This window comes from Pelobates fuscus, chromosome 4 (genome assembly GCF_036172605.1).
Source record: "Pelobates fuscus isolate aPelFus1 chromosome 4, aPelFus1.pri, whole genome shotgun sequence".
In the NCBI taxonomy this organism is placed as follows: Eukaryota; Metazoa; Chordata; class Amphibia; order Anura; family Pelobatidae; genus Pelobates; species Pelobates fuscus.
In genome coordinates, this window is record NC_086320.1 from 388,383,839 (window position 1) to 388,393,363 (window position 9,525).

Below are 9,525 nucleotides of genomic sequence, written 5' to 3' on the forward strand. Positions count from 1 at the left end.
GTGATGTATGACCAACGTATGTCATGTCTGACCAACTTATGTCATGTATGATCAACATATGTGATATATGATCAATGTATGTCATGTAGGACCAATATATGTGATGAATGATCAATGTAGGTGATGAATGATCTATGTAGGTGATGTATGATCGATGTAGGTGATGAATGATCAATGTAGGTGATGTATGACCAACGTATGTCATGTCTGACCAACTTATGTGATATATGACCAACAAATGTCATGCATGATCAATGTATGTCATGTATGACCAATGTATGTCATGTTTGACCAACGTACGTGATGTAGCCATCTCCCGCTCTGGGAGATACCAACAGTACACAGAGACACACATTGAAACATATTCCATGCGGGTGGGGGGGGTAACCTTTGGAGCTCGGCGTCCCGGGAAGAGAAGGGGTCACATAGATAATGTGTTATTACATTCATATTCAGGTTGTACCTGTACTCGATATTATTCTTATATAGTATCTAACCATTATTAGCATTACTTTTTATATATACACAATGTCAGATTTAGTACTATCATCCACAATTCCATTATTAAATAAATAATTTATAAATGTTTCTGTGCCAGGGATAGATCCTGTAATATGATTATGTCTAGGAATATACTTGCATTATCCTCGTGTGTGATTTTGTATAAATAAACACGCACATCCCTTTTTATATTTTTATACAATTCAAAACCATTTAGTGTTAATTCTGTTAAATTACTCAATGGTCAATTAGGCTAGCCCTGTTTAACAACTTATATGGCTTACACCAGGTTTTGATTAAATGTTTTACCAGCTGATTGTGAGGGTTTATAAGGCAACAACCCCCGCCTGCACCTTGTCTTGAGAAAGTCCTGTGGCAAGGACGAAACACGTAGACGCTGTGCCCTCTTTCCTGTTAATTTGCCTTCACTGTTTGGAGTGCCGAGCATCCAGTAAGCATTCAGCAAAGTTCCCGACCGCGGCACTATCTTTACAGCATACCCCGTCCGTGATCATCTTTATAGAGGCTCAACGCAAGTTTGTTTATCTTCTATCTATATGCTGCACAGTGCACTGTGGGAACATGTTTATTGAGCCATCCTTCACTTTCCGCAGCTATACCTCGGTCTTTTGGGGGCCCCCCAAGGTCAGGTACTTCCCGCTTTGGTGTATCAGCAGTACACCAGTGGAGCTCTTTCATATATCTATTGTTTATGCTCGGTGCCCTTTTTTATGTAATTTTTTTATTATTGGCATATATTTTTATATATTTTCCACTTCTAGCAAGATATACAGTATTTACCATTGTTTGCTACTAGTGTCTTATGTTATATATCATGGGTGTCCAAACGTTTGGCTTCCCTGGGCCACATTGAGTGTAGAGAAATTTTCGCGGGCCGCATATAAAATATATAATATAGTTAACGTATACAAGTAATAAAGCATGTATATTTTTTTAAATATATTTTTCATTATAAAATGTAAAAAAAAAAAAAAAAGCCGGGCAACATGAAACTTGTGGCGAAACCGACCTCACCACGTGTCCTTGGAGGGGGTTGCTTGCCCGCCTCTTGCCTTTGGACTATGGCCCTGGGAGATTGGGCCCTTTTAAAAAACGTATTCGGCCCTAGCAGAGTGCATGTATGTTTTAACTGTATGTGTAATTGAGTTTCCTCTCAGGATAAGGGGAGGGAATATGTGGGATGTAACTGTGATGTGATTGGTTGTTTTGTACCTCCCTGTGGGCGGACCTGTATTTGCAACAATTGTAATAAAAACCAGGCTGAGTGTGCCAGGATGTCAGATTCTGCTTGACCCTCAAAACGAAGTGTCGTCTCGTTATTGGGGGAATTGGATTGTATGCTGACTGCCAGGAGTGTAAGCGGATTGTTTGCTTTTCCTGTTCAACTATTCCAGGGTTCGTGTGTTTCCAGTTCGGGAGTTGGAAGATTCATACAGTTTGCAGTGCGGGAGATTGGTGCTTGCAGTAGCTGCTTGTCTATCTGGAAGGGGATTATCGCCTAAACGGTTTTTATCCTCTTGTGGGTGAAACGGTCCGTTGCAAGCGGCGGGATCGTTCCTACAACCAGAGGGACAGCTACAGACAACACCATTCCTGGATTACAAATTGAGGGCAACGCTAGTACCTATCTACAAAGGAACTCAGAAAATGGAGGAGAAGTTTCAAGATAGATTGAACGATTACGTCCTGGGGTCTGGAGCAGTCTCAGAGGAGGACATGTTGATGTACAGAGAGGCTGTCAGAGCCAGGTTGTGGGACGAAGCCCTAGAGGAAGTACAGTATTCGCGAGGGGATCGGCGCCGCGGCAGAAGGCAGCGAATCCTGGCTCGAATGGCAGAGCGGATGCCCCTCCTGAGAAAACAGACCGAAGAAGTGTGGGTGACTAGACTTGAGATTCTAGTATATGCAGAACTGGCGCTAGACGATGCATACCAGGCGATACAATGGTACGCAGCTCAGTGTGTCCCCGAGATGGCAGAGTATGAGTTCCCAGAAGGCGGAAATTACACTGACCTTGGCCGATTTTGGGATAATATTGACGATGAGGACTTTGGGAAAGCTACCGACTCTCGTTTTTGGGACCTGTGTTACGACCGAGAAGACATGCTGGGGCTCCCTAGCGCTATTGACTTTGAGGCAGACCTACAGTATTTGGTCGCCAAAGAATGGAACCTGGAGGGGGATTACCTGCGACTCATCAATGAGGCCCGGGAAGAGACAACCGGTCCTCCTTCCCAACAGCAACCAGCGGTACCTGAGGTAGCAGATCTCCTAGACTGGTCCTGTGAGGATCCCCAGCGGCAGTGTGAAGTGCAGGGAGAGGAGAGCAGCGTCCTCCCTCCCCAGCGGCAGGCTGAGTTACAGGGGGCAGAGGTAGTTGTTCCTGCCCCCCAGCAGCAGCATGATTTTTGGGGAATTGGGAGCCCAGTCTCCATTCCCCAGTGGCCGAGTGATGTGCCGGGAATTGGGAGCCCAGTCTCCATTCTCCAGCGGCCGAGTGATGTGCCGGGAATTGGGAGCCCAGTCTCCATTCTCCAGCGTCAGTGTTATTTGTTGGGAATTGGGAGCCCAGTCTCCATTCCCCAGCGGCAGAGTATCCAGCAGGGAATAGAGAGCCCAGCCTCCTTTCCCCAACAGCAGGACTCTGTGTTGGGAGGAGAGACAGTCAGTCTCCCTCCGCAAAGACTGGAAGTATGTATGGGAGAGGAGCTTGTTACCACCTCTCCCCAGCGGCAGCTTAATGTACCAGGGGGAGACTGTAAGCCTGTGCAGATGGGACCGTGGTCTCTGCACTTCCAGCACAGGGGGTAGGGACGGTCGCTCCTGCCCCCCCACGACAGGGCTGTTTAGCCAAAGGGGAGACAGTCTGTCTCCAGCAGCAGAGCTGTGTAACTAAAGGGGAGACAGTCGGTCTCCAGCAGCAGAGCGGTGCAGCTAAAGGGGAGACAGTCTGTCTCCAGCAGCAGAGCTGTGTAACTAAAGGGGAGACAGTCGGTCTCCAGCAACCAGGCTTCAACCAGACTACTCCCGTGGTAGTGCTGGCATCAGGGCAGAGTACCGCTGGTCTCTGCCCACTCAGCAACCCACCAAGGCAGCCTACCAGTCCCCCACACAGCCATGGTGAGGCACCTGGACATGGACAAATTTCTCCTCTACCCAGGTGTAGTAACCAGTTATTGTGGGTGGGCTGTACTGCTGTTTCTGTTTTGTGGGTGGGTTGCTGGACTAACCAGGGCACTGACCGGCAGGAGGTCAGATACCCTGTTAGTCTGGGGGGTAAAGGGGAGAAGTGTGTCGAAACCGACCTCACCACGTGTCCTTGGAGGGGGTTGCTTGCCCGCCTCTTGCCTTTGGACTATGGCCCTGGGAGATTGGGCCCTTTTACAAAACGTATTCGGCCCTAACAGAGTGCATGTCACTCATTATGGCCCTTTAAACACAGTGGGGCCATTCGGTACTTGCCCTGTGTGAGCGGTGATACCCCCAGATAGCTATGCCATGGAGCCTATTCATATTATGAAAGACTATGGGAAAGACTTTGGCTCCATGGCAATTAAACTGTATTTGTGTGGTCTGCGTGCCATTCACCTAATAATGTGCACTCAGACCTGAGCTATATGGGGATATGTTACATGTCTGTGTTTAATGTATAAAAAGTAACTTTATGTATTTTAAAGTGTTTTACTGTCTTTGTGTAACCATGTGCTCAATGGAGTCTGCCTCTATCCCTGGATAATTGGATTACTTCCCCTCATTGTCTCCAGGATAGAGACCTCTGTAAAACCTGTGTGAGCCAGATTTTGCCATGCTGCCAGCCAGGGCCCAAAAGATACTTTTACTAACTTTTGAACCCCTGGTCTGATTCATGCCAATTTTTAATATGTTGTTCCCCTGAATGGATTGATTGTGGATATGTATTTTTATGTGAATGTTATGTAGGGTTTTAGAGTTATGAAAGTTGGGTAGAAAGTATGTTTTAACTGTATGTGTAATTGAGTTTCCTCTCAGGATAAGGGGAGGGAATATGTGGGATGTAACTGTGATGTGATTGGTTGTTTTGTACCTCCCTGTGGGCGGACCTGTATTTGCAACAACTGTAATAAAAACCAGGCTGAGTGTGCCAGGATGTCAGATTCTGCTTGACCCTCAAAACGAAGTGTCGTCTCGTTATTGGGGGAATTGGATTGTATGCTGACTGCCAGGAGTGTAAGCGGATGGTATGCTTTTCCTGTTCAGCTATTCCAGGGTTCGTGTGTTTCCAGTTCGGGAGTTGGAAGATTCATACAGTTTGCAGTGCGGGAGATTGGTGCTTGCAGTAGCTGCTTGTCTATCTGGAAGGGGATTATCGCCTAAACGTTTTTTATCCTCTTGTGGGTGAAACGGTCCGTTACAAAACTATTGGGATATTTTCTTTTTTTTATGTCAAGCTCTTTATTGAGGCAATAATATTGGCATAACGTGTAATATATGGATCAAACACACAATGTACAGGTATTTTACTACAATAGAAAGATGATAGTAATACCTCATTTTATTTTAAATAATAACAAGTGAACAGGCTAGGCTGGCATGTCTGGAACGGAGAACAGATACTATATTCGTAGATGAGGAAGGAAAGCTAGTCATAGAGATTGTAAGAGGACAAGCTTACAATACAGGGTTATTGTATTGAAAACCATAGCTAGATATAACAGAGCATAGGCTCACCTTCACATAGAACTTTAAACTTTTTGTACCACTGGGTGACTAGAACATCATAGTAATGCAGCACTCAAACTCAAACAAATCATAAACAACACTCGAGAATGAAAATAATGTGTAAACAAGAGAAAACATAGAAATATAAAATGGTGGCTACAGAGGCCTGGGGGATTGTAAGCCTTCATAGATCAGGGCACCAACATTCAACTGACTTCCATTGCTGGTAGACTCAAAGGTGAACAGGAAAGTCCACTAGATAGATCATTTGTCCAGCGCCAGGGAGTAGCATCCTTTCAGCCTAGGCTCGTCGAAAGACCCACAGCTCTGTGCCACAGATCCAGTATCTCACTAGAGTGGGAAATAACTAAGAATCCATATGGTCTGATAACAATGCTGGCTAGCGGTTCTCCGTTGAGGTGGGCGGTGTGGTGGCAAACCCCATCTGGCCTTCAGTTCAGGAGGACAGGTAAGTAGAGTAAGGCTTGGATTGAGCCTGTGAGGGTGATTTATCCTTAGAAGACTCTCCTGACTTCTGTGGAGAGTGTTGCTGCACACCGCTCCTTCAACTGGGCCCAGAATTGCTCAAATAGTGCTTCTAACCTCGTCAGGGTGCTACTGGCGTAGTCTTGCTGTTCTAAACCATGTTGCCCTGGGCTCTGTGGCCCAGTATTAGTCGATTCTGCTATTTTATGTAGGGGAGTATCGTCTCCTTAGTAAGTAGGATAAGTGCGGCGTGGCAAAAAGAGTTGTGCTTGGTACCCCAGTGGGCACTGAGATAACCCCTGGCGGTCCACAGTTGGGGGGGGGGGGATGTAGGAGTGAGGTAGATCCACAGAAAGAATGATAGAGCAGGACAAACTAGTGGGATATTTGACTTTGTTTTTGAAAAACTAATGCATCAGTGTCTGGTTCGATGAACATGGTTGCAATTCTCAGTGAGTTTTCAAGTAATTTCACTCTTCATGTGCTTCATCCTTGAAAATAGTTGCTCACCAATGTACGTGCTGCCAAAGAGAGATGTAACGAATAAGACGCAATTGTGAAGCGATGGATACTTTTCTTTGGGAAGATAGGCCTTATAAAAGTCCAGCAGAGAGACATGATCAAATTTTTATTTGAGTTGAATGTCCGACTGCAACTCTATGCATTCCATTTGATAATTCGGAGGCAATGCAGTAATGTCGACTGTAAATGGAGTAAAAAATATAGCAAAATATTGATGATTTTTTCCGAAATCTTGAAACCTGTTGAAACCTTGCTGTTCACAGGACTGTGTTTAGCCAACGTATTAAAATGTATAAAATTATTTTCCAGAACTTTAGCTTGCCATACTTTACGTTTCATTTCAAGTGCTGTTATGGTTTGAAACATTGCAGTAATAAGTTGGTTTTCACCTTGAAGACGTATGTTTAACTCATTTAAATGAGCGGTCAAGTCCACCAAAATTGTTAAATCTGTGAGCCATTTTTCATCTTCCAGTTCTGGCACAATTTTTCTTTTTGATTCCATAAATGACTTGAATGCATTTCGAAAATCATAAAATCATTTTACCCCGACTTAGCCACCTTACTTCAGAAAAATAAATGATGTCCCCATAATCCGCATCCATACTTTTGTGGAACTCCTGGAATTGGCGATGATTCAATCCCTTGGCCCTCATGAAATTCACTGTTTTGATGACAATTTGCATGACATTATCCATTTTTAACGCCTTTGCACATACATTTTCTTGATGTACAATGCATCAAATGTGAGTTGCCCTCTTCAATTGCATCATCTTCTATCAATTTTGTAAGTCCCTTACCTTTACCAACCATCGCCGGGTAGATATACCGGATATGTTGAGAAGGGTTACAGAAAATCATTTTTACCGCTTCGTAGAAATCAAGAGATTTAGTTGTGTCTTTTTTTTTTATTTAAATGTTATGTTTTATTGAACGTTTTGTAAGTTTACATCAATAACTGTGGTATGAAATATATAGGTACTGTTACGGACCGTTTCAGCATATGAGGGGTTAAAATCCGTTTAGGCGATAATCCCCTTTTCTCAGAAAGGCACAGCTACTGTAAAAGCACCAAAACTCACGAACTGGATATAGATGAATAAGGTAGCACTCCAGCTGGAACCTCACAAATAGCTGCTAGCAGATGAATAGGAAAAGCAGACATCAGCTTACACTCCTAGCAGTCAAATCTCCAACAGCATACAGTGAATCCCCCCAAGAACGAGACAAGGCTCCGTGTTGAAGGTCAAGCAGTGGTCTGTTTATTCAGGGCTACCTGCCCCTGTATTTATGCAGGTCTCCCACCTGGTGGACACTCCCCTAGGGGACCAGATGGAAGACTGAAACAGCAGACAGACATGTATCATTTTCGTACACACAGCCACAATACTTTCCCACCATGCATCTTGGTTTCCTCCTCCCTGCCCTGGAGATAATTAATGAAGTAATTCAATTATCTCCTAAGACAAAGGCCAGACTCCATTATGCACATGGTGACACAGAAACAGACTATCACTTTAAAATACATACAGACACATTTTATACATAAAACACAGACATGTAACATATCCCCAGATAGCTCAGGTCTGGGTGCACATTATTAGGTGAATGGCACCCAGATCACACAAATACATTTTAATTGCCATGGAGCCAAAGTCTTTAATTATATGAACAGGCTCCATGGCATAGCTATCTGGGTTACTACAGTTCACATAAAACATAAAATACCGAATTTCCCTGCATTCACCAAATTCATACGAATGAGAACCAGGGGCTGGAGGTTCAGCGGTGCCTGCACGGAAAAGTGTCCGATTTTGGTGCATGAAAGCCGGGCAGAAAAGTGCTGGCTGCCCGGGGAGCTCCAGAACAGCGCCACCTAGCGGCCGCTAAGTGTAACAGCGGCCACACAGTTAACAGGCAATTAACCGCAGCTTCAGGGAGGTAAATTGGCAGCACACTCCAGCTTCTGGGTGGCCAATTAACAACGCCGGCCGGCTTCCCACGGCTCTGGGGAGGTTGGTGAACGGCTGTTTGTTCGGTAGATGAAATCTACCGAACTGCTGTGCAGAAAGGGAGAAATAAATCCTTCTGCACAGTAAAATTAACCCTTTAGCTGCCGGTCCATAGTCCAGAGGCAGCAGGCGGGCAACCAGGCTCCTCCAATACAATGTGGCGAGATTGGTTTCGTCACAGGTACGTATACATCAATTAGTGTCTAAACATATTACTAGCATAGAAGTATACAAGTGCCCCTTATGGGCTCTGTTCGCCATAGCAGTCCCTTAGCTGTCTCATTATTGTTCGTCTCTGTGTGTCGACGACCATTGCTGGCTATGTACTCCGTTCTACTTATAACATTTTTGCTCGTCTCTTCTGGATGCAGGGGTTAGTCTCTTTATTATTGTGCCGGGTGTCTTGTCCTGCTTGCGCTTGTTATGATTAAATTATTTTTCTCCTTATAGAATACATTTCAATCTCTTCATTATGTTTATAGTACTATGTAGTATGGGCTGATTACCCCATATTTTAATTGGCAAAAATTTGAACATGCTGATCGGACCTTTCTTAATGCCGATCTTCATGTTCAGTGTTTTGAATTTTCACCCGATAGGGTTAATGAGGGCAGCTATCCTATTGGCCATCGGTAATCCTAAGCCAATGGGATAGGCCGTTTGAAGTCAGCGGGCTTTTTTGAACCCTCCAATCAGCTTTAACTTCTACCTTTAAATAGCTGATACTCACCACACATCGGTTCCCCTCTGATGAGGTGTGGCGAAACGCGCGCGTCAGGGGACTCGGTAGATTCAGTGTAACAGCACACAGCACGGTTTAGAGATCCTGTACACCGTGCTTCCACAAGAATCCCGAGCGTTCATTTTGGTGGGACTTGCAATACAGTTACCTATACTGTGTCCAAACCTGTAACTTTTTTCTCAGTTTACTGTTGGGGCACTATTTAATTTTGTTAATTACTATGCCGGAATTGTTAAGTTACATTGTATCATCTTGAGCTTACAGTGCCATACTTTTAAGCTGGTAATCACTATGTCGACTTTTCTATACAGCTATTCATACTGTGTCTAAACTTGCAACTTTGTTTTGTTGCAATAGACATTCCAGAGGTACCCTGAAAACTTCAGAACAGGTCCTCTGTCGAACAGGTCCCCTGTATTGGTGTCTTATTAGCCTGTTGAGGCACCAGTCATTTACCCCTTTTTTTTTTTTACACACTTTTTCTCAGTTAATAGGGGCATTCTCTAAGCGGCTTACATAATGCCTTGATTGCCAAGGGATACGG